At 39.9% G+C, this 12,257-nt stretch overlaps 1 protein-coding gene across 8 annotated transcripts in view; it reads right to left on the minus strand.

The window, feature by feature from the left end:
• The window catches only part of LOC115860926 (cytochrome c oxidase assembly factor 1 homolog), a 242,806-nt gene that overhangs the window by 91,458 nt on the left and 139,091 nt on the right, over positions 1-12,257 (minus strand). The window contains exon 1 of one of the 8 annotated variants that reach the window (XM_060304859.1): positions 3,010-3,109. The exons of 4 other annotated variants lie outside the window; for them this stretch is intronic. The gene's annotated coding sequence lies outside the window, so the exon portion shown is untranslated. Of the gene's footprint in view, positions 1-3,009; positions 3,110-12,257 lie in introns of those variants that run through there. 3 more of the 8 variants (XM_060304860.2, XM_060304855.1, XM_060304857.1) reach the window with 3 other exon arrangements.

The following is a 12,257-nucleotide window of genomic DNA, read 5'->3' on the forward strand; positions in this document are numbered from 1 at the left end:
CTTGTCATTTCTAGCTTTTGACTTAAAGTGAGAGAAGTGCAACACTTGTTTTCACTTGAACACTTAAAGGCCAATGCAGGGTTATTAGCCTAATTTCAATATTGTTGTGTCTCAGGGAATAGGGAAGCCCAAGGAGAGGGAGAAACGGGGTAACGGTCAATTGGTGGAGCAGTCACAACACACATAACATTTCTCATTTAAGTTCATTGTCTTATATGGGCATGGTTCACAGCACCCCAAAACAATTACAATGGTAACATCAAGGATCACTGATGACAGATCACCATAACAAATAATAATGAAAAAGTTTGAAATGTTGTGAGAATGACCACAATGTGACACAGAAACACCAAGTGAGCAAACGCTGTTGGAAAAATGGCACCAAGACTTGCTCGATGCACGTTTGCCAGGGACCTTCCATTTGTAAAAAGCACAGTAACTGCGAAGCACAACAGAATGAAGCACAATAAAATAAGGCCTGCCTGTAAAGGTAAATATAGTACCATGGACTCAGACGTCACACTAACCAGGGAACTACTGTGTCGGTTTCTGTAACTCCCATCATTTAAGTATAGTATATCCCAAACTACATCAGTACCCCAGAAGCCTTTTAAAGGAAAAGACTGACAGTCTTTGACTATACAAAAACGTAAAGCTTTAACACAGTAAAAGATACAAAAACAAAGTTTACAAGCAAATAGACTGAAAATATCTGCCCCATATCTAACAGTCAATAGGTTAATATCTCTACACAAAGAACTCGTACAAATCAATACAGAAAAGACAAAACTCAGTAGGGAATGGGAAAATTATATAAACTGTTTCCACTTGCTGCATTTTTCAAATCTTAAAATGCTGCTCACAGGTTCTTCCCATCAGTTTTCCTGGGCCCAGTATTTCACACATAGTAATTCACTCTAAATTACTCCACAGATCTATAACATGGTCTCTAGGAAGAGTAAAAATTAACCTCATGTGTTTTCCATTTACAGGAACTACAGCATAATCCACATAACTGTCATATATCTGATAAAGGACTTGGACCTAGAATATATAAAGAACTCTTACAACTCAATGATAAAAAGCAAATAGCCAAATTTTTAAATGGGCAAAGAATATGCATAGACATTTCTCCAAAGAAGATATACAAATGGCCAATAGCACATGAAAAGATGCTTAACTGTCATTAGGCATCAGGGAACTACAAATCAAAACCACAGTGAGATACCACTTCACACCCACTAGGATGGCTAGAATTTAAGAAAAAAAAAAAAGAAAGCAGATAATGACAATTGTTGGCAAGGATAGGAAGAAATTAGAACCTTCATACACCGCTTACAGGAATATAAGATGGTGCAGCTGCTTTAAAAAAAGTCTGGCATTTCCACAAAATGTTAAACATAGAATTACCATACAACCCAGCAATTCTAAGGTATATACCCAAGAGAAATGAAATCATGACATTCACACAAAAACTTGTACATGAATGTTCACAGGAACATTATTTGTAAGAGCCAAAACAACCCAAATGTCCATCAACTGACCAATGGATAAATAAATCATGGTATAGCCATACAATGAAATATTATCTAGCAATAAAAAGGAATGAAGTGCTGATACATGCTACAACATGGATGAACATGAATGTTAGGTGAAAGACAATCAAAAAAGGTCACATACTTCATGATTTCATTTATATGAGTTGTCCAGAATAGCTGAATATATATTCAGTAGATTAATAGTTCCTTAGGTCTACGAGTGGGGTGGGGTAAGGAGGAAATCAGGAGAGCCTGCTAATGGGTACAGGGCTTCTTTTGGAAGTGATGAAAATGTTTTTAAATTGATTGGGGTGTTGGTTGCACAACTTTGTGAATGCACTAAAAATTTATGTGTATTTTATAATTCTATGGTATGTGAACTATATCTTAGTCAAGCTGTTATTTTTCAAAAGGACTACAGATTGGGTTGGGGTTTTTTTCCACATTATATCCCCAGCTCCTAAAACAGTGCCCGCAATATCAGGAATTCAATAAATCTTGACTGAATGGAAAAAATAAATTACCAAATGTGGGTAAACCATTATAAAACTTTGTCATAGCCAAAGAGATGAAACTACTGCAGGTTGGCATGACAGGGGACAAACAGTGTGTGTGCTTCCATGAAAGGAGATGAGGCTGAAAAACTCAGCAGAATCAAGACCTTGAAGGGTCTCGAAGCCAGCCTAGGGAATTTGTATTATCCTGAAACAATGGGAAGACCGGTAAGATTTTAAGCAGAGGATTAACACGCTCAGATCTATGTTTTAAATGTGTAAAGCCTAGGTAGAGAATTGCTACTGCTATCCAAAGGTGAAGTAGAGAAACACCCCTCAGGTGAGAGTAAGGAGGAATTAGGGGAAGAGACCAGGAGAAGCAAAATATATTTATCGATTTTTAAAATCACACACAGCTACCAAGCGCTCGTGCTCTCTCCCCCCTCCCTCTCTCTCACACACACTTACACAAACACCTGAAAATCACTTACACTGAAAATCACTTCTACGGTCAGCCCCTGCATGGAGCTCAAATGTGACGAGACAAAAACTATTAAGACCACCGAGCCAGAAAATTCCTTTCTACAATCATCTGGGCAAGGTCCTCCTCAGACTGTTGTAACTTGGGACCACCGACAAAATGCCCAGTTACACCTCTTCGACAGGACCCCACCTCTTCACAAATGTGCTCCTGGGAACGCTCAGCAAGGACCACAGGGCTAGGCCACCGTTAGCTACAAAAGGGGGCGGGGGAGGGGAACCTTGTAGCATCCCGAAGCGCTAAGCCCAACACGGGCCCCCCAGGCGCCAACCACGCTGTTGCGGGAGGTGGCGACCCGGCGACAACAGCAAGGTGGCCCCTGAGGGGCTCCCCCTGCAGCAGCCCACCCGGCGTGCAAACGCGGCCTTCAGGACTACGGGAACAAAAGCTTCTGGGGTGAGAGGGACCCGACTCTATCTCCCGCGGGGACGCTAACCTGTCCTCCGTAGAAGTACCACGCCGCGGCAAGCGTGACGACTCCTTCCGGACGTGGGGCGTGGGGAGTGGGTGGGGTAAAAGCCGGTGGGTGGCCACACTCCTCGAGGAGCAGTCGAGACTTCCGGCGTAGCCTCCTCGCGCGGCTAGAGAGTCGGGACGCGAGTGTAGCTGGAGGAGTGCGGATCCCCCCAGTGCCGGGTCCCGCGCTGAAATTAACTTAGCGGCCAGGCTTCTCGGAAGCTCGTACGCCAGCCGGGAGGAGGTTTGTCTCCTCAAATCTCCGTTTTTTGTTTTCTGCGCCCCGTTAGCCTGCAACATAAATTCAGTCCAGCAGCGGTTGCCGAGGAAATTTAAATCGCTGTTCCGTGTTGTCCCTCGCAGGGATCTGGTGCTTTGGTTCACCTCCAAGTATGCAAAACCCCGGGCCATATGACCCCGGCTCTGGCATTAAAGTTCATCTTGCCCTATTCGGCTGAGAAATTTGGCAATACTCATTTTTTTATTCATTAAACATTTATTAAATTATTACTGTGCTCCAGGTAATGCATTGCTGAGAAAAAAAAACTAATGTTCTCTGTTCGCATGGAGTTTACTAGTAAAATGGATTAATTAGTAGTATTTACCTAATAGATTTGTCCTGAGGATGTAAAGCGCTCAGAATAGTCTGGCACTTTGTAAGTGCTCAATAAATGCTAGTTATTATTGTTTTCATCTTGATCATTCCATTGCTATCGTCACTAGTAATAACGTCATCCTTCACTTTTTCAATGTCAAGCTTGGAGTGTTAACCTACGACCCAGACCCTTAGACTCTTTAATCAGTAGAAATTGGTAGAGGCCAGAGGAGAATTCTAGGCAAGGCTTTGTGGGGCTCCTGCTGCAGCAGGAAGGAGTGAAAACAAGAAACAGGTGCAGCAGAATGAGCTGTTTGGGTCTTTAAATGGGGTAACAAGGAGGCCAGGTCCATGGGCTGGGCAGGAGGCATAGTTTAGATGGTCTGCCCACCCCTTTGGTGGTGCTGTGTGCAGGGATCATGTGCAGTACCCTTCTTCTGCTCACAGCACCTCAGAAGTGGCAGTTGGTTTGTGGACTTTTTGTATCTTATTGTTCATAATTGCCCCAACTGCACATGTGTGCAGTTATTTTTCGTCCCTTATAGTTTCTTTGTATTCTATTGCTCCAGAAAATGAGACCAAGCACTCCAGTAAAGGGTCCCAGTTTCCAGCCTATCTCACAAGTACCTTTCCTCCACAAATCAATGAGTCTCACAATTGGTGAGTCACCTAAATTTGATGTGTTCCATAACCAGACTAACCAAGTTTAGTCCAAGGCAGTGGTCTTCAAATTCTTGCTCACACATCTGCATTAGAAAACTAGATTATATACATGTACTATCTATGGTATTGATATGGTATTGATTCATGCTTATGAGAAAGTTTCCAACACATTCTCCTCTTGACATGGAAACTTCTAGCCCAACACTGACACTGGCAGCCATTTGGCAGCCCCAAGGGAATAAAGCTGATGCTGAGGACCACTGCATGAAGTGATGGACTATCATTCCAAACCTGGAACTCACCCTCCTTCTGAACTTCTTCTAGGGATATCTAATACATTTTCTTATCGTTTTCTGATAGATAGTATGATGATTAAATGAGTTAAAATAGAGATGGTAATGTTAGTGCTCAAAAATGTTAGTTACTACTACGATGCCTTACTGTTTGGAGTTGATTCTTTTAGATTTTCTAGGATTGCAATCATATCATTGAAATGGTTATAGTTTTACCTAATCCTTTCCAAATTTTCTACCTCTAATTTCTCATATCTAATTGCATTAGCTAGTATTTCCAGTAAAAATATTTAATAATAGTGAAGACAGTGAGCTTCCTTGTCTTATTCCTACCTTTAATGGGATATTGCTAGAATTTTCCCACTACGTATGTAGCTAGTTGTGGGGACTGAGGTACCTATCACTTAGCATGTTAAGGAAGTATCCAGCTATTGAAAGAAAACAGGGAAAATTTTGACACAGATACTTTGAGAAAATACTTGAGCAGGCCATTACATCTTGTCATAAAAGTAAGTGCAAACTAGACAATATTTACCACAAAGACACTAATAAAATTAGCATTAGCTAGGTTGGAATGAATGTCCTTTCTTACTTATCTTACATACTATCATCATGAAATTGAGTCCTGACTAGTTTGTTTATAAGAAATTCCATGGTAATTCCCTCAGTTTTAAACCTGGAAAAGTTCTTTGCAATCTCTAACAAAATGTCACCTTTAATCCAAAGTCTATGCTTGCTCTATATGTTTTTTATGGGAAATTGCATGGATCTACTATAGTTTTGTTATAAAGCTGTATCAGTTCAAATACGCTGGTTGTTGAAAATAGGGATGTTTTATAATGATAAAGAGGTTAGATCATCAAGAAGATATAATAATCCTAAACTTGTATGTAACTTATAGCAAAGGTTTGATATATATGAAACAAAAACTGAAAGAAGAATTAGAAAAATCAACAATTACAGTGAGTGACAACTTGACCTATTGATGTTTATAAAACCCTTCACAAAAACCAAAATATACTTTTATAAGTGCACAGAATACTCATTATTATGCTGGTTCATAAAACAAGTTTCAATAAATTTAAATAGATTGAAATCATGCACAGTATGTTATCTAACCATAATATAATTAAATTAGAAATCAGTATCAGAAAGCTATTTGGGAAAACTCCAAGTATTTTGAAATTAAACAACATATTTCTGAATAACCCATGGGTCAAAGAAGAAATCACAAGGGAAACTGAAAAATATTTTGAACTGAATAAAAATTTTAAAACATATCAAAAGCTGTGGAATGCAGTTAAAGCAGTGCTTAGAGGGAAAAATTATAACTTTGCATGTTTATATTAGGAAAGAAGGAAAGTCTAAATTAAATTATTTAAGCTTCCACTTTAAGAAATCAGGGGAAAACAAAAATAGTAGAAAAGGAAATAAAGACAATTTTGGAAATCGACTGAATATAAAAGCTGGTTCTTTTAAAAGTTTAGTAAAATTGGTGAACCTCTAGTTTAACTGAGCAGCCAAAAAGAAGGTGGGAGAGTCGCAAATTACCAATACCAGGAATGAGAGAAATCAGTACAGATCCTATAGAGATTAGTAGGAAAATAACAGGTTCTGCTTCCAATAATAGCTGAGTATTTCCCATTGAACCAAGGCAAAAACTGCAAACTATGAACCAAATAGAAAAAAATAAGCCCCTGAAGATACAGGAGAACACCAAAAAAGGCATATACTGGAGAGGAGTCAATGCTTATGAGAAAGAAATGGGACTCAGTGAGTTTTCCACTTTTATGGATTTTCACTTGAGGACAGTTGTCACCCTCAGTCTTACTGGCTTGAAAAACCAGAAGACAGAGTATAGGACAACTACAACAGCTGGAAAGTAGGAGGACGTCCAAAAAGGAAATCCCAAGAAGGAGCGGAGTCAGGTAGAAGACCAAATTCTGTGTATAAACTGCCCATATTTCCAGCTGGCACCTGAAACACATGTGTAGAGCAAATTTTTGAGCTATCTAAGCCTCAAAAACTGACTACAGACATCAACTGAAGTCTGGTAAGAATGACAGAACTGAAAAGAGAAGTAGACAAATATTCACAGTAACAGTTGGAGCTTTCAACCTTCTTCTCTTAGCAATTTAAGTTCTAGATTAAAATTTAGTAAAGACACAGGATATCTGAATAGCATTATCAACCACCTTGACCTTATTAGTATCTCATAGAACACTGCACTCTATAGAATATACATTCTTTTTAAATGTACATGATTTGCTCACCAAGATAAACCATATGCTGGTCTATGAAACCAGTCCCAATAAATTTTAAAAGACTGAAATCAGGCATTATATTTTCTAACAATAATGGAATTAAATTAGAAATAAATAACAGAAAAATATCTGGAAAACCCCGAAATAGTTGGAGATATTTAGGGGGCAATTAGAGCTTTAAATAATATTTGCTTTAAAAGAGATGGTGTAAATCACAATCTGAGTTTCAACCTTAAGAAGCTAGAAAAACTGGTCAGCATCATGGCATTATGAGATGCTCCCTTTGCCTCTCCCCGTCAATCTACAACCAGTAAAACATCCATAACTCAACAAAGGTGCCTAAAGGTGGGTGGATGGAACAAATGGAAGTAGTGGAACCAGGGAAACACAAAGGGTGATGTCTGTGACCCCAGACCCCCGGCTGCAAAGGTCGAACCTGCAGCCCCAGAGAATCCAGTTGCGTTGGGGGTAGTGCTCACCAACACTGGCCTCCCAGCTGCAGCGGTGACTTCAGCCACAGGGAACCAGAGAGCAGCAATAGCAGGGCCTGCAACCCTGTCCCTCCAGCCATGGAGGTGCCTGGAACTCAGGCCCCCACCTGCAGTGGCTGTGCCCGCAAACCCAACCACCCAGATCATGGTAGAGGCACTTGTAACCCTGGTTCCTCCCCCACCCTCCACCTCCCCTCACAGCAGCAGGAGACCCCAGATACAGCAGAGGCACCGCCATCTTGGTGCCCCAAGCAGCTTTGCCGGTGACACTAGCAGCAAAGGCACCAATGAGCCCAGAGGCACAAGCAACCACAATGAGAGCACCAAGCAACAGCTCTGAGAGTGCTGGTAGAGGGTGGAAAGTGCTGATTCTCAAGCAGGCAGCTCAAGTAAGAGAAACCAAAAACTTGTGCTATAGCACCACCTACTGGGAAACAAAAGAAAGGCCCCTAATGACTAACCTGCTGAATCATTAGGGTCACGTAAAACAAAACTGGCTGAGGAAAAACTCATCAAGCATCATGAAAAACCACGGTAACATGGAATACCGTGAGCTAACTCATAGAGAATTCAAAATAGTTGTCATGAAGAAAGTCAAGCTACAAGAAAACTCAGAAAGGCAGTTCAGTGAACTCAGGAATGAAATTAATGAACAGAAGGAATACTTTACCAAAGAGGTTGAAACTCTAAAACACCAAACAGAAATTCTGGAGCTGAATAACTCAATAAATAAGGTGAAGAACACAACAGAAAGCATTGGAAATAGAGCAGACCATATGGAAAAGAGAATTAGCAAGTTCAAAGACAGAAACCTAGAAATGATACAGGTAGAAGAGAAGAGACAATTAAAAAGAAAAAAAATTCTATGAGAACTATCGAACTCCATTAGAAAGGAAAACATTAGGGTAATGGGTATCCCAGAAGGAGAAGAGAGGGAGAAGGAAGCAGAGTTTATTTAAAGCAATAATAACTGAGAACATCTCGAACCTGGGGGAGGAACTGGGTACACAAGTCCACGGAAGCTAATAGAACACCTCAGTGCAAAAAGACTTTCTCCAAGACACATTATATTCAAACTGCCAAAAGTCAACGACAGGGGCTTCCCTGGTGGCACAGTGGTTGAGAGTCCGCCTGCCGACGCGGGGGACACGGGTTCGTGCCCCGGTCCGGGAAGATCCCATATGCCGCGGAGCGGCTGGGCCCGTGAGCCATGGCCGCTGAGCCTGCGTGTCCGGAGCCTGTGCTCCGCAACGGGAGAGGCCACAGCAGTGAGAGGCCCGCATACCGAAAAAAAAAAAAAAAATTACAGATATGAAATGAAATAGGCATTATTTGTATTAGTAAAGACTGGGTTTTACTGAAATATTAACTAGAGACTAGTCAAATAAATTACGATGCATCTGTTTTATGAAGCTCTGTGCAGCTATAAAAAGAAATAATGAATATCTCTTCACAGGGCCAGTCGATCTCCATGATATAGTGTTAAAAAAAAAAAAAAAAAAAACCAAGAGTCAGAAGGGAGGGCTTCCCTGATGGTGCAGTGCTTGAGAATCCACCTGCCAATGCAGGGCACACGGTTCGAGCCCTGGTCCGGGGAGATCCCACGTGCCGCAGACCAATAAAGCCCTTGCGCCACAACTACTGAGCCTGGGGTCTAGAGCTCGTGAGCCACAACTACTGAGCCCGCATGCCACAACTACTGAAGCCCGTGCACCTAGAGCCCGTGCTCCGCAACAAGAGAAGCCACCGTAATGAGAAGCCCGCGCACCACAATGAAGAGTAGCCCCCGCTCGCCGCAACTAGAGAAAGCCCACGCGCAGCAATGAAGACCCAATGCAACCAAAAATAAAATTAATTAATTAAAAAAAAAAAGAGTCAGAAGGGATGGATAATATGCTATATTTTGTATAGGAATGGGAGGGGGAGAGAGATGAATATGTATTTGCTAATATTTTAGAAAAATATAAAATCTAATCATTTAGAGGAAGTGAGGGAGGAACAAAGGAAAGGAAACAGGGATGGAAGCCAGACCTCCACCAGATTTTATTGTTTTTATTTTGGAAACAAGTATTATTTCACATAATTAAAAGTCAAAATTTAATTTTAAAATATCTTTTTAAAAACCTGTTTAAAGCAAAATTTGAACAAATGAACATAACTGCATAAAGTTAGTGGTATAACCCCTTTCAGAAAAATTATTATGACTTCAAAGCCCTGTACTTTGACTGTACATCTAAAGGAAAAAACACCCACAAAGATATCATAACTTGAATTCAGTTGGTTCGTATTTGTACTAATATTGTTATTTTGAAGCTATTACAATAGTTTATATAATATTTAATGTCTGTGTGTGTATTGGGATAAAATCAAGTAATTACATTAGTGTTGTTGGGAAGCAATTTTTTTCACAATAAGAAAATGAGATGCAAAATCAAAGAATTAAAAACTTGATATCTTTATTCCAATAAAAAATATTGTTATAAGTACAGGATTTATTTATTTTTCTTTTCCTAAGTAAATACATATTTGCTAGCCCTGTCCACTAGAAAACCCTAGAAATAATGACAATCCACTAGCAATGAATACCTCTAGTGCTTAGATTGTGGTCACATATTACTATTCCTTCTGAAAAGAAACCAGATGTGGGACAGGGAATACGAGAAATGTACTTGGGATATTTCATGATGTTTGAAAGCAAGGGAGCTATCAAAGACTACTGGAGTCATGTTAAAAGGACACCGACATCAATCTGACCCGGCCAAAGATGAGACAAATTTGAAAAATAATGACTATATTGAATCAAAATGCATTAAGTAGGGCTTCCCTGGTGGCGCAGTGGTTGAGGGTCCGCCTGCCAATGCAGGGGACACGGGTTCGTGCCCTGGTCCGGGAAGATCCCACATGCCACGGAGCAGCTGAGCCCGTGAGCCATGGCCGCTGAGCCTGCGCATCCGGAAAAAAAACAAAAAAAACCCAAAATGCATTAAGTATATTAAAATCCATGAATTCATAGTGATACTTTAAAAAATTTCTTTCCAGCTTTATTGAGTTATAATTGACATATAAAATTGCATACATTTAGCATGTATAAAGTGATGATTTGATATATATAAATCTTGTAAAATGATTATCATGATAAGGTTCGTTAACACTTCCATCACTCCCCATAATAAGGTCTTTTGTGTGTGGTGAGAAGAGTTAAGATCTGTTCTAGCAACTTTCAAGTTCATAATACAGTATTGTTAACTGTAGTCACCAAGCTGAACATTAGATCCCCAGAACTTACTCATCTTATAACTGGAAGTTTGAACCCTTTGACCAATCATCTCATTTGACTACATCACCTCCTCAGCCACTGGCAACCACCATTTTACTCTGTTTCTATGAGTTTGGCTTTTCTTTAGATTCCACATGTAAGTGATGCCATGCAGTATTTGTCTTTCTGTGACTGACTTATTTCTCTTATCATGATGCCTTTAGGATCCATCTACAGTCACAAATGGCAAGATTTCCTTCTTTTTTATGGCTGAACAATATTCATATATATAATGATTATACATATGTAATTGTTTTTCTTTATCCTTTCATCCATCAGTGGACACAAGTTGCTTCCATGTCGTGGCTACTGTGAATAATGCTACAGTGAATTATATGGTAGTTCTATTTTTAATTTCTTGAGGAACTTCCATACTATTTTCCATAATGCTGTATCAACTTACATTTCCGTCCACAGTGCACAAGGGTTCCCTTTTCTCTACATCCTCACCAACACTTGTTATCGCTTATCTTCTTAATAACAGCAATTTAGCAGGAGTGACTGATATCTCATTGTGGTTTTGATTTCTATTTCCTGATGATTAGTGATGTTGAACACCTTTTCAGGTACTTGTTGGCCATTTGTGTGTCTTCTTTGGAAAAGTGTCTTCAAGTCCTTTGCTCATTTTTGGATTGGATTATTTATGTATTTTTTGCTATTGAGTTGTATGAATTCCTTGTATATTTTGGATATTAACTTCTTATCAGATATATGGTTTTAAAATATTTTTCTCCCATTCTGAAGGTTGCATTTTCATTGGTGGATTGTTTCTTTTGCTGTGCATAGTGATACTTAAAACAAATTCACCGACCCCTGTTGGGGTTGTTAGGGCACCCACAAAGTATTCTGTAAACAGAATAGAAATAAATAAATAAGCATTCACCTGCCTTTTCTCTACATATTATATTTCAGCTGAAGAGGGGAAATTCTTCTGAATAGAAGAATTTCAACTAATGAACACAAGAAGAATGATAGGTTTAGGAAATCACCTGGAATAAGATAGGCAGTTGGGCATAGAGGGTTGGAGCTCAAGAGAGAAATGAACCCTGGCAGTTCACATTTGAAAGTCATTAGGATATGGTGTATGACAAAAGCCTTGGGAGTCTGTGGGACTCCAGGGTGGACTAAAAGAGAACCAAGACTATAACTGATGGTATTACCTATATGAAGGAATGGGTAGAGGAAAGATAACTAGTGAGGACAACTGAGCTGAATTGGTCAGGGTTGTATGAAGGGAAACATGCAAGAATAGATTAGTGGTACTAAAGCCAAAGGGGAAGGAAAAATGAGAAGTTGAGGGACCACCCTTGTCCTTCAAGGAAATGATGTGGAAATTGTATGAATCACATCCTTCCAACTAGAACTTAATCTCATGGCCACATCTTGCTGTAAAGGAGATGTGGTAATGTGGTCTGTTCTGGGCAGCATGTGCCCAGCTAAAATTTGGGGCACCAAAAGCAGGAGAGCAGATATTGGGTTGATTAGTAGTTTCTACCACAGTATTCGATTTAAGGCCAATTATGATCACTGGGTGGATATCTACTCCAAACAATTAAAGAAAAAGAGGCAGAAAAATCCATTTTCCCAATGCAAGTGATAGGAGATA

The sequence above is a fragment of the Globicephala melas genome, chromosome 9, assembly GCF_963455315.2.
Source record: "Globicephala melas chromosome 9, mGloMel1.2, whole genome shotgun sequence".
In the NCBI taxonomy this organism is placed as follows: Eukaryota; Metazoa; Chordata; class Mammalia; order Artiodactyla; family Delphinidae; genus Globicephala; species Globicephala melas.